Source organism: Melozone crissalis, unplaced genomic scaffold (genome assembly GCF_028551555.1).
Source record: "Melozone crissalis strain CALT ecotype California unplaced genomic scaffold, PUWL_Pcris_2 ptg000018l_1, whole genome shotgun sequence".
Taxonomy (NCBI): Eukaryota; Metazoa; Chordata; class Aves; order Passeriformes; family Passerellidae; genus Melozone; species Melozone crissalis.
In genome coordinates this window covers 15,075,075-15,089,060 of record NW_026535796.1, presented here as the reverse complement: position 1 = coordinate 15,089,060, position 13,986 = coordinate 15,075,075, and the positions used below count along the sequence as shown (strand labels likewise).

Here is a 13,986-nt window from a genome sequence, read left to right as displayed (position 1 = left end):
TTCAGAAATGCCTGTCTTCTAAACCTGAGAAAAATTGATTGGAAGGGACATATAAACACAAGGCTATGAATATAAACTGGTCAGTTTCTAGAATTATATTTTTTGCCCTGAAAAACCCAATTTATAAAAGAGTTTGTATTTGACTTTGAGTCTGTCTTTGATACAAGGGAAAAGGGCAAAAAAAAATTAACAATTACACCAATAATTATATCAAAACAAACTAGTACCTAGTAGGGAAAAAAAAGGAAATCATATAACAATGTCTATTAAAAAATTAGGTGTAAAAGGAGTACAATTGATGGCATAGGAGACCAGTGTTGTGATTGTGTGGTAGTCTTAGAGTACACCAGGAATAAGGGAGTATTGCTGTTCTATTGTTGTTTTTATTGGCCACATCCTGTGGAGAGATATTGGCAGTAGTGATGCATCACTGTCAGAATATTTCAATTAATATTTCCATTCTGTATCTGGAAAAATTATTATTTAATTTTTTTATTATGGAAAGAGAAAGCAAGTGAAAGGATTTTGGAGAATATTTATTAGGGGACAAATATTCTTAGTAGTGTTTTACTTTTTCAAAAAGTTATCAAGAGTATATGTCTAGAAAACATTCTAATGCTACAACTGAAACTTATATGGATGGGGTAACCATTGTCCATTTCCCCTGGCATAAATTTTAGGCAAAAGTACTGAAAATACAATATAGGATTCAACTGGTAGAAACTTTAAACAGAGAAAAGTTTAATATCAATTTTATGGTATTATGGGAATTATTTTCTGTCAAGCAAACAATTTGACCCTTTTATACTGCCTGGCTGTAGATAGAAGTTACCATGGAAATAAAGTACACTCAAACTTTGAAAAACATGGGATATTCAAGTAGCTTAGAAGCACTTGTAAGATGTTTAAGAGTAAGTATTGTGAGGAAATATTTTTTAATGGATTATATGGATATTGCAACTCTTTTTACAATAATAATACCAATGTTCTAGCAAAATCATTGACAGAAAATTACACTTCATATAAGAGTAGAGCCCACAGTTAGCAAAATTACCTTGATAGGACTGTCTGTTAGAATGGGTATGTGAGGGCAAACTGGGTGAATAAGATTAACTGAGCTGAGAGGACATTTCCCAAAACTGACTGCTAAAGAGGAGAATTGGAAAAAAAAACAAAACAAACAGATACAAACCCCTAAACTAGGAAAAAAGGAAAAACATCCCTCCAGTAATCAAAAATAATAAAAGACCGATGAAACAATGCTTGAATAAGAGTCTGAAAGAAGCATGATGTTTTTAAAGCATAAAGCCTGTGCTCCAATGAGTGTGGGTGTGCTCATAACCAGCATGGCCTGTGAGGATATCTGAGTGAAGTTGCTTTAGAGGATTAATTATATAAAGTTTTTAAAAAGTTTTTAGGTATTTATTGCCATTTTTAAAATGTCTAGTATGGTGGGGTTTTTGTTATATTGATGATTCTGAGCTGGCAGAGAGTGCCAGTTAATTAAATGTCTTTGGCCATAGTGATGTGATTTCAATCACATGGATTGAGAAGTTTTCCCTTGAGACCAAGTGAGGCAGCATGATAAATAAGACAGGCATACTGAGTAATGTTGGATGCTAAATGTGACATGTAAGAAGGACAAATTCTGAGCGAGGGACACTCTGTAAAGCCAACTCTAAAGAGAATTTGTTATTGCAACAGGCAAGAATTTCCACATGAGCTCCCACTGTGCTACTGTTAAAAAATATTATGACGTTCCAGAGAAACAGAATAGTGATTTTATCAATGTCAGTGGGAAAACTGGAATGCTCTTTGCATATGAATTTGTCCACACTTAAAAATTTTGTTGAAAAGAATATTCAGTGCTAAATAAAAAGGAAAAGTTCAGTACTTTAACATCAATCTATTCATTAAGAAGCTCAAGAACTGATGTGATTAGTTTAGGATGAAAAAAAGTACATGTTTAAATGTTTTGTAATATACCAAATAAAATTCTAAGAAGAAGCAATAGATTCTGCTGAGGTCTCATAAATTCATGCTGGAAATTAAGGGTATAATTTTAATGTTGAAAATAATTTACCATTTTAAAAATTTGCAGAGAAGTATTTTTTCTATCTCTTGGAGTCCTTGTCTTTGTGGAAGACTCTTGTAGTTAAGTGTGCCTTATTGTGTTTTGTATATTTTGACAATTCAGAAAGGCAGAGTAGATGATTCTGAGGTTCCTGTACCTGCAGGCAGAAGGAATGTAGCCTGAGCACCTATAACCAGGCTTCCAATCCTGTCATCAACATATATGTGTAGCTATGAGCAAAATACCCCAAAGGATGTCACTATGCAGTCCATCATTCCCTCTCTGCTGAGATTGCCATCAGAACACCAAAGAAGTTTTTGGGTCATCTGCTGCTTTATGACAGTACTGTGACTCAGTGCCTCAGACTTCTACTTGGTTGGAAAACTGTCCTTTGAAATCTGTGAATTTGTCAAATCTGAAATGTTCTATAAAGGTGAATTTTGAAAGCTATGCTGTGGGTGAACAAATACCTGAACAAATCCCATGTGTATTTAGATGGTCCCTCGGTACCCGATCCACAAACTTATTCATGTGCCCAAGCTTCTACCTCCAGAGTTCTCTCTCCAGTGCAGATGTTTGCAAGCTTTAGGTGTTGTACTTCTGAAACACTGTCTTTCCAGCAACCTGCGCCTCCAGCTGCAGAAGTCTGTTTCTTTAAGGTGACCCAGGGGTTCAACATCTAAATCAAAACCAACCAAAATTATTGTCTTTGAGCTTGTGTCCAGTTTAGGCTTTCAATATGAATCCGGATATGAATTTCTGCAATAGTTGGTCAGGTGGTACCTATTTTGCAATAGATGACAGTCTTCTTTCCAGGTCTGAAATAGACTAAATATAGAGGTGTCAAAGATGATACATCCAACATGTTCTTTGCTTACAGAACACTAAAGATTGCTTTGAACACATCCTTTGCTTGCTGTGAATGGCTCCTAAGAATTTCAGATTAGAAATGTACATTTCTATCCTCATAAAATAACTCCATTTGTGGACTTGATTTTACTTATTTATTTCTTTTGTTAATTCCTGTCTTAGGTTTGGGAAGACAGAGAGGAAGAAAAAAAAATAAGTGAACTTTCCTCTGCATCTCTGCAGGTAGTAGATTTTGGTAGTATAGGTTGAAATTAAATGCAGTCTCAATGGACTATCTTTTCATATGTCTAGTTACTCTTCACCTTACTTGGACACTGATTGCGCTAAATATTTCCGGCACTAAATATTTCTGAAAAAAATTTGTTATGGAAATCTAAAATAAATATACATCTTTCATACTTACTGGTGAGGTAGATGTTCACTCTGTTTAGAATTATGTAGTCCAAGTCATTTTTTTTCATATAAATTGTGTTTCTTCCATTCATGAGCCTTCCTGGAGGAGTGTGCTATTTCACTGTTACAGCTGAGTGGTTAGTCCAAAAGTTTCTGGAATGCTGCTCTGAGGTAGCAAAGGGCATTCCTAATGTTAGAAAGCTCTGGGTGAGGTTAGAGACAGTTATACTTCTTACCTCAGTGCTCTTTTCTGTGTTCTCCTTTTTTTTTGCACCCTCCACTTTGCCTTTGGATAAATAGCACTACTTTTGCAGGAATTATAAAAATTAATTGGGTGATCTCATGTGCTTGTTTATAGGAGAAAACAGGATGCCTCACATGAGTATAAAACACTAAGCTGCATTGAGCTTGCACTAATATTGCTGGCATAGCTAGTGCATGTTAAGTGTATATTATCCAAAAGGCCTCTTAATCTCTTAATAATGACTGAGAATATCTCTCTAGGTAGTCAGTGTAGTAATCAGCATTTAGAAAATCCATATCCCATCTTAATCCTTATGCATTATTCCACATTTGTGTTCCATATAGTGTAGTCCTGGATTTTCAAGGAAGGAGACTGAATATCCCTCACTGCTCCCTTACAACAGAAACCAGTAAATTTCCCTACTACTGAAATCCTGTTTGGGATAGTCCTTTTCTCTCACTTCCCTCCCAGTCCCTTCTGCAAATTCTCTTGTCAGAAGCTGGTGTGATTACATTTCAAACCATTGACCTAGCTTGGGATAAGGCACATGTTTACAGAGACCAACAACCTACTTACTAGGAAATCTAACTGTGATAGGGCTGTTCCTTAATCTTTGACTAGGGGCCCTTATGAATTTTGTCTGTCAATAGCTCTTCTCTCTCCTCAGTGGCAGCAGAATTCCAAAGCTCTTTCTGTCACACTGTATTTCCAAAGAGTACTGTGCTGCCAGAGGTCTCTGGAAGACTAGAAATATCAGTGAATGATCATGGAACTGGGGAGAGGTAAGTGAGGAGATTGGAAGAAAGTGAACTGTTGCCTGATTCTGAGCGTTTCTGTAGCTTTTTTTAATGAAAAGTTAAAAACTTCTAGGATACAACACTGTTCTTGTCAACTTTTTCATGCAGATGGATTTACGGACCAAAATGAAGCCTCAGTGAAACTAAAACAGATTCTATATTGAGGCAGAAATGTACTAGAGGAGCTGTCAGTTTAATTTCACTGGCATGAGCTGAGCTACTTTCACTGCTAAAGCTATATATTTCCGTAAGTGCATGCATGTGTGTTTAAGTGGATAGATTGCTCTTGAAAGTTTTGGAGTGTATTTGGCCTTATGACATATTAAAGTGATGGTTCTTTGCAGCTGTGGTTGCACTGTAGAAAAGTAGCAGGGAAATAGTATTTTTCATGTATATTTAGCAAAACACCCGATTCCTTTTTTTTTTTTTTTTTTGTAGGAGTGGGATATAAATCTCTACACATTAGTCATCTAGATTTCTGATGATTTATAACACTAACTACATGGCAGTTGGGTAAAAAAGGAACTACTTTCAGAAAGGTTTAAGAATAAGTTTTTTGCCAAACAAGTAATGAAACTATCACCCATCTCCCAAAAGCAAGAAAACATATCAGATCTTGTTTGACATCTTTCTTCCATCTAAAATTTCAAATTATAGGTTTTGAAAGAAAAATGCAATTAGTATATAGATTTAAATATAGTGGAATGGTCAGTTTTGTGCACTGTAGTGGGCAGCTCTAGAGATTTCTTAACTCTGTGAAGAAGTCACCCTTCCTGTGGCTTCTTACCCATTGCTTGAAACAAACCACACAGACTCTATGTGCTCCTTTTTACTTCTTTGTAACTTAGCAGAAATTGCGTTCTCATGTTGTAGGACAGATCCTGTGCATACCCAATGTATGCAGCCAACACTCCCTGTTTTAAAGAGTTCAGATATCAAAACAAATTTAGTGTAATTTAAGAAGTGGGAGTGGGATTTAAGGAGAGATTTTGTGAACATAAGATTTAAGTTGCATTAAAGGTACTTGAATAAAAGGCATTTTGTAAGCACAGTTCTTATTGCAATCTGTGTCACCATATGCAAAACAGTGTCTCAGTGCAGAGTAAGAGATGGAAAGAAAAAAATACATGCATCTTTTTAATATTCCTTTTAATAAGTAATTCTAGATGCATAGGTCATTTTTTTTCTTGTCTTTGCATGGCTAAGAAGGGTTTTTCCTGATCTGCCAGCAGTTTCATACCCCTATTTTATATTCAGGCTCATAGTGGTTTTTCCTACTAACTTAGTTTACTCTGGGCATATATTGAATTGCACAAAAAAAAACCAAACTAAAATTTCCTTCCTTAAAATTAAGCAAGATTATAAGCCTACAAAAATTCTTACTTTTAAGAGTAAGAATTGCAAACACATGCTTATTTAAATATTGTTTTAATATTCTAGCTCTAAACAAGTAGATAAGGAGCATTCAAGCAAAACCTTATCTGGCTTTCAACATATTTTGCACCAAAATTCTTATTCATTTATTTTCTGTTCATATAATATAATGGTTGAAAAGCACAAATTTTCTTTTCCCTGGACTGTTACTTTTTATATACTCTGACTATTGTCAGTGTTCAGAAACATTAGGGATATAAAGATCTTTTTGTCATAATTCATAACATTGAGTGCTTCCATTTGAAATGATGTGCCGCCTTGTTATGCATTTAGTAGATGAACCACTTCCTACAGATGGAGGACCGGTTTCTATAGCACCCCACTAATATAGAGATGTTCCTTTTTTACCTCAGACCCAGGACATATCTCCTTTCAATCTCCTCTCTAGTTCTGCAGACACTCATCCTCTCCCTTCTGTGCAAACAAGCAGATGGAGAGTATGTGGACTTGAAATGTGACTCAGAGGTCAAGAGATTTAGAGTCTCAGGAGGAAAGTGAAATTCACAGCTAAGGACAATTTACTGTGACCAACCTACCCCCAGGAAACTCCCAGCACAGCCAAAGGGCTTGGTGATGTCTCGATTTCTCACATTGTCAGTTGCCATGAGTTTGCACGGGAAGGCATGTCTGCGACTGAATCAGAAATACTGTGATGAATAAAAACTGTTTATTTGAGAAGGGGCTTTTGAGATCAGAAGTTTGTCTGAATGTAATGTTTCCAGTGTACTGTGCTTATACATAAATCACTGTTTACAAATTCGAAATTCAGTACAATAACATTTTGTCAGACTTAGGGAAAGGGAATAAATGTAGTGTTAGGTTTCTTCTTTTTTTTCACTTTCAACTTTATTTTTTTCTAATTTATGACTGTCTGTAGAGGTAAAAATACAATTAGCATTGAAATGGATATCACCTGCTTACTTGCCTCTGCTTGGCGTGTTAAGGATCTTTTATGAATTGAGGTTAATGTGGAGTCTGCATCTTTTGGTGTTGTGGTACTTTGAGTAGCTTTGTTGAATTGCTTAATTGTTTATTGATTTCATAATTATTCTGGATTTTATTTTTCCCCCCTTCCCCCCCCCCCCCCCAACCTCTTAATTTCATCCTTTTTTAAAAGTTCTTGGAAAATTTACATGAATTCAGAGAATCTTGTCAAAGTTTTGTGCATTGCATAAATTCCACATTGCCAGAATGATCAGGCTAGAAATTACACAGAGGTACCTCAATAGTTAACTAACCAGATAAAGGAGAAATTGTCCACATGGTCAGAATTCAGTTCTCACATTGGAGGCAGAAGATAGTTATGATAAATTTTGCAACAGGCTACTCCCACAGGGTCATATTTTATTAAACTGAGAAAATTGGATGAGTCAGAGCCATGACTGTCTAGGAATTTAAAGAAAATAATTGACACTTTTGTCTCCCAAACATACTGTATTTTTCTTTATTTTTGTGGTGGGTGTTAGGTTAAGAGATGTCTGCATAAACTTCTGTTGATGAAGAGAACATGATAGTACTTTTTTTCGCATTTTGCTTTGGTTTGCATTCCACAAAGGAGATCTGCTTCATACATGACTTTTCTACAATTAGACTCCTCTCCTTTACTGTTCATCAAAAAATCCTGACAGTGTTCCTCTATTTTTTAAATCCATCTGATTTGCCTGTTCTGTAATAGCAGAGTTGTTCTGCTATTATGGGAATGGCGTATGTGCAACAGTGGACTCAGAGTAGAAAGCTAAAGGACCGCTTCAAATTTTAGCATGGCAAATTTCCCTCCACCCTCTGAGTTCATAAATGAAAATAATTGGGCTACAATGCCAAGAAATTAGTATCCTAACACAACTCCACAATGCTGTGAAAACATAGCATTGCATAACTGTGATTCCACTGAATGGTATCATTATGACTAAAATTATCTAACGTTGTGTTGCCTTTTTGTTCAAATCTGGCAAGAATCAGACTATCTCACCATGATACACAATACATTTTCTAAATATGGGTGAAAAACTAGAACATTCTTCAGAACAAGTATTGCCTAAATCCAACAGAAGCGAATGGAAAATTCTGGCCTTATTTGGTGATACTTTCTTGCATTGAAATGTGATCAGCACATCAGTCATCTTTAGGAGGAAGTAAATGCCTGTTACCAGATGGAAAATAAATTAAACTGAACATTTATCATTCTTCAGGCAGTAGGCGCAAAAGCAGAAATATTTTTAAAATACTAATCTGCAATATTTTAAAAGAGCTGAAAGTTTTTAAAAATCCTGTTTTTTAAAGTGTAAATTAATTTTAAAGATCATTGTATTTTGGCTCAAGCTACCAGTAGACTTACCCAATCAGTGTGCATAGGTATTCCTAGCTAGCTTCATTCTTCTTGAATAAATGTGAATGAGATTCGAGTAAATGAGAGACAGTTGTTATGCACCATGACTAAAAAGCAAGAAGTGATGGTCTGGGGCGAATTCTCTTCGAACAACAAGCATACACAACATTAATGCCTTGGGACAAAGAATCCTCAATTTAAATTTTACGGATTTTGTATTTCTAGTTCCTTTATCACCACTATTCCAGAAGGCATGAGAATTAGCTACCACCATTATCTGTGGTAGCAGAGGGTATAAACTGAAGCCCTGAATCTTAATTTCATTAGGTAAGACAACTAAACCTATATCTGAACACTTTACATGCATAGTTTGTGTCAAAGAATCTCAAAAGCTGCAGTTCTCATGGATTTCAGCTCCTATAATACCATTAAAAATTGTTGACTTCTAACGTAAAATAAATAATGTATTTAATCAGACCTGTCTTTCAAATAAAAAAGAGTTAATGTAGATTGGTTTTACGTTTATCTTTTCAAAGCTTATGTTGTTAGATTATGTCAATGTGCTTGAATAGACTGGAAGATGAATGGTCAAAGTCTGATGGTACAGGCTATAGAAACACTTATTAAATAGACTGATAAAAGTAATTTAGCTTAACTCTGCAATTGCATTTATTGCTAGATCCAATCTCTACAACACATGTGCCCTAAGTCCAGTCCTTCAGAGTGGCATGTACAGCATTTCCTTGGTGTGCTTTATCTTTCTTCCTTACCTGATTCTTTTAAAAAATCTCTTTTCAGTTTGTTAAGATTGCAGTATTCCAGAGAACATACATAGTAACCAACTTGCTGTAGTAGTAACTCTCTGTGTTGCATTGAGGAAAACATAACACCATTTAATATCAAATGCGCAATCAAGGAACAGCTGGGTTCCTTTTGCAGTGTCCCAGAGCTGGCCAAGAAAATGAAATCAAAAGTCATTGAGTAATTATTCTCATTGTTGGTATTGATGCATTAGATCCTATCTAAGTCCGAATAGAGTGCCCCAATCATTAAAATAACCCATTCCCTCTTTCATCCCTCCTTCATCCAAAGGCATTTCATACAGTGTTAATTCTTAAAAGAAATTGTCATTTCCTATATTTTTTCCCATGCTTCTACCACTGTTCTGTGTTGTTGTACAGGTAAAATGGACTTAATGAATACCAGAGTGATCAAGATACGGTAATCCAGATATATTAACATTAAATTGAGTCCTTTTCCTAAAAGACAATAATTTTATACTTGCTGTTGTGTAGGGCAGAGTAAGTGCAGCAAAATTTAGCAGCTGTTATATGTAAATATTATAGAGCATTATTTGGTTAGAAACATATTAATTAATAACAAATGAAGGAAGAAAAAAACCCAACACTTGAAATATTGGTAACAAATATGAAAGCAAAGAAGTGTATTAAAAAGTATAATTAGTTCATGACCATAGGACTCACCCTATCTGAAAAACACAGCTTGAAAATTCAAGTTATTTTATTTTGCATGAGATGACAATACAGGTGAGAGTAAATGAAAAGCTAGACTGAAAAGTTCTTCAACTCTTTCAGTAGGAAAAGGAATATCCAAGAAGAATCTCAGGAAGGGAATTGTGGTTTAGTCACAGTTCAAAATCAGACAATGCCTTGATCCATAAAGAAAACAGTTTATTACAATCTCTTCATTTTATTGCCTTCTTTACATCAGCCTTTTTCAGCTTTCTCCTGTGTCGGCAAAGCAGTGCTAAGGCTCTCCCTTCCACTTCTATCATTTTTGCTGAAAATGAAGGTTTTGTAGACTGTGATCTGGGTACAACCTGCAGGAATCAGGACGCTTTGCTGGATCAGGACTAGATCTCTCTGCCATGCAGGATTGAGTCATTGAAGAGAAATGCAAGTTGCTATAATAAGCCAAGTGCAAAATAGGATTACAAAGTCATTAGAGGCTGGAGTTGTTCAGCACCTTTTAGACCCTTGGGAAACTAATGAAAGTGGGCTTAGAACTAAGCATTCTGTTTTTTCATGATAGTGGTTATTAACTGTAAAAATTTAATTATTGTGCACAATATTGGATTATGCCACATATAAAATAGAATATATGATACCTATAAAAGTATATCCATTATGTAAAAAATATTAAACCATGGATGGTGTTTTTCCCCTATGTCTGTTTCTGTAAGTTGGACATTTAGATAACAAAAAAGGTTTTTTTCTACTTTTTTCTAAGGTTTATGGACTTTTTTCCAACATGAGTGCCTAAACCCCTCAAACTACATAAAATTATTAAACTTCTACTTAATTCTTGCATATTTTAAGTTTTAAATTAATTTTATTGTTTATTTAAGAGAAAACATTTGTGAATATGTCTATGCAAGTGTTGCTACTTTTATAATTGAACAAAACCAGGAAATTTTTGTATGGAAAGGACTATTAGAAATCACCATGACCACCTGCCCTCCCAAAGTAGTCAGTGGAAATGCTTGTGCTCAGCCTGGAATGCAGTGGGACCTCCCAGTTCTCTCCCTCAGAGTTTCCCTTGAACAGTCAGTGTGCCTATGCTGAGCTCTGCTGGCTGCAGACATTTGCACTGCTGGAACTTTCAGATATTTCTGTTGACTCAGGCCTTAAGTATTTTCAAAATCCCCTTTTATTCAGGAAATCAACTACGTAATGTCATTTGCAAATATGGTTCTGGGCTTAGATTGCTTTTTTCTAGATTCAAGAAATTGGAGCTGGCTTCCCTTTTTCATTAAAGAAAAAGAACAACTGTCTTTTATAACACATTATTTTCTCTGCTTTCCTTGGTAGACTCACATAGTTTCTTTGGTTTGCATGTGTATGATAAATATACAGTAGTTTGTTATGACTGATCATTCTATAAGCATACCATCAAAGGTAAATATTGTAGATACCCTTCAATTTTCAGCCAGAACTGAGTGCCTAGGCCCAGGACGTGGCAGCTAAATGATCCAAGTGCTGCTGTAGTTATTTAGTTCCATCTCTCCATTAGAGCAAGGCTAGTTTTCAATCATAACTCAGTTTTGCCACTCATACTTTGCTCAGAGGACTGACTCCTGGTTTCCAAAGCATGTTGAGAATAACCTGATCAAATAAAAAAAACTCCAAAATCTGTCAAGTTGGGACTTACTATAAAGCAGCTTTTTTTTAGCTGTTCTCAGTGTTCTGTAAAGATAACAAAAAAAAACCTTTTTCTATAAGAAAATATTGAATGTTCAGAAAACCTCCTCCTTATTTATACATAAGAGACATAACATATCACTGGGTATTATGCTCATTATAATTGCCCTAAAATGAGCTTGGTTGGAGGTAATAATTTCTTATTTAACTGTCCTTTAAAAATGCTGGAGCCTTTAAGTAAAGTTAGGCTAAACCATTTGTTCTTCCAAGGTAATTGTCCCCTTACCTCACAATCCCTATCCCAAGAGGTGGTAAGGGTTACCAAGGCAAGAAACCTACCAACTTCTACTTGACTTCAATTGACTGCCTTAATACTTCTTCCTGTTCATCAGAAATGAATACAAATATTGTGATTGGGTTAGGGTTGTTTGGCTTTTTGCTTTAGTGTTTTTTTTTTTTTTTTTTTTTTTTGTTTTTTTGTTTTTTTTTTTTTGTTTGTTGGCTGGTTTGGTTTGGCTTTTTTGGGGATTTTTTTGGGTAGGGGGAGGTTTTCTATGGTGTGATTTTTAATTTCAAAGTTTTCTTTGAGGGTATTATAAATAAGAGAATAAAAACTCTAAGATCTCCTTGGAATTCAAACCAGATTGGTGTCTAATGGGAACCAGCAATACTTCCATAGTGTTCTTTGGGATTTTTTTCCCAACTTAGCTCACTACATATAGTTTTTCAGGGATACAAAGCTAAAATTTATTCCAAGTACTTTTTGTACATTCTTCTGCCTAGAGTTCCTGCATTCTGCAGGTTCTTATGATATGCAAGGTATCAGTGGGGCATGAGACTGTAGTACCACAAATTATTTATGTTTTACTTTATAATTACTTATTATTGTTTTTAGTCTTACTTTATTCATATGTATTTATTTATTTGTTACTTATTTGTTTACTTTTTATATGTTTTATTTAGTGAACTTTTCTATCACATCTTCTTACCCACACAGTCCCAGATATGCAGAGCCCTTCTTATTCCATTCTTTTGTGTCTTCAGTCCATTCTGCAAATTGTTCAATTTCACCAGCGTTTAGGACTAATTTATTAAAGGATGTGAAATATATGAGTTTAAATCATATTTTCAGATTATCAACCAAAATTTTTTTTTTTTTCCTGGAGCTGAAGTGAGAAGGATGATAAGAGCTGCTGAGAATTAAAAAAAAAAAAAAAAAAATTCAAATTATGTCCTACATGAAGAGACAAATGGGCAAAGATTTACTTCCTTTTAAAGAACCTGCTCTTGCACACCAAATACCATCAAGTCTGTTAAGCAACTCTCTATATAAAGATTCTTCTATTGCCACATAAGGCAGTAGATTTTTCATAATTCCCCGACTGCAGACTACAAGTCAACTTAATCAAACTAAATAAAATGTTTTTGATTTTTTATTTTTTAATTTCTTTTATTTGGACCAAAAACTTAGGCATTTTATTGAATGACATGAAATTTCTATTTCTTAGCAGAGTGTAATAGTGACAATATTGAGAGGATTGAGATACAAAAATCTTTTATTTCAGACACTTGTTACAAGAGACTGAAAATAGATAAATTTGGTATTGAAAAAGTAATGAGCATTTCATAAGAGGCATAACTTCTTTAAAATAATTTAAATATTAGCAACTATTGGCAGAAAATATGCTATTAGGATACTAGTAACTATCTTTGTATTTTTCCTCCTTTTCTCTTTGACATTTAAAAATGTCTGGAAAAAATTATTGGAAAAATTGAATATTGCTAAAAACTTGATAAAGATTCATGACACATCCCCTTTAGAATATATAGAGTATTTCAACAGGCATGTACAGATACTCTTGTATTTGAAATAGTTTCCCAGCAAAGCCAAAACTGATTTGAGGTTTTTGTTTTTTTTTTTTAACAAGGAGAGAGAAGCATTTATTTTCTTCTGTCATCAAGAGCTTTTGAATACTATTTTCTAGACTTCTATTAACATTAAATCTTTTCTCTAAAATGCTTGCAGGCTTCTAGGCTTTTTGCTCTTTTTGGAAGAGCCTTAGTCTATTCTTTGTGAATGAACTTTGGATATGGATGTATGCTTGTGGTAAACAGTCATGATACTTAACATTTTCTCCAGCCCAAATCTTTCCTCACTCATTCATTTACTTTTTTATAAGGTCATTGACTTTTGTGATAGGTGACCTTATAAAAAACATGTGACTACAGAAAACTACATTTTAAGAGAGAGGAATGTTGAACACTATGTCCAGATGTTCCTCAAAATAGGTTTTCAGATATAAAGAACTAAATGTGAAAACATTTGGGTAAACATAGTGATTATACAGATTGTTCCTTTAAAGCCAGAGGAAAAAGAAGGGAAATGAGGTCACATCTATTTTGATAGTGCTTGCAAAGGGAAGAGGAAGGGAGAAAGAAAATGAAAGAAAGAGGTGTTAAAATGTAGTGGTGCTCCAGAATGATTGACTAGAAGAAGTAATCTCAAAGACAAAAAGGCAAATATAGATGATTTAGCCTTCTGTGTCATCAGTACACAATTGTTTCATGCTGTCTCATGCTTTGTCTACTCTGTTTCCAAATGTTCCTGCCTTACAGAAATATGTCTCTATTGGATAGATTTTAGTCTCATGAAGTGTTTTGCTGCTCTTCAGCTTATTACCTTCATT

The 13,986-nt window shown here is 34.6% G+C and overlaps 1 protein-coding gene across 7 annotated transcripts in view; it reads left to right on the top strand.

The window, feature by feature from the left end:
- The window catches only part of LRRC4C (leucine rich repeat containing 4C), a 483,012-nt gene that overhangs the window by 401,426 nt on the left and 67,600 nt on the right, over positions 1–13,986 (top strand). Inside the window, exon 1 of one of the 7 annotated variants that reach the window (XM_054275196.1) lies at positions 4,269–4,363. The exons of the other annotated variants lie outside the window; for them this stretch is intronic. The gene's annotated coding sequence lies outside the window, so the exon portion shown is untranslated. Of the gene's footprint in view, positions 1–4,268; positions 4,364–13,986 lie in introns of those variants that run through there. 7 annotated transcript variants of the gene reach the window in all.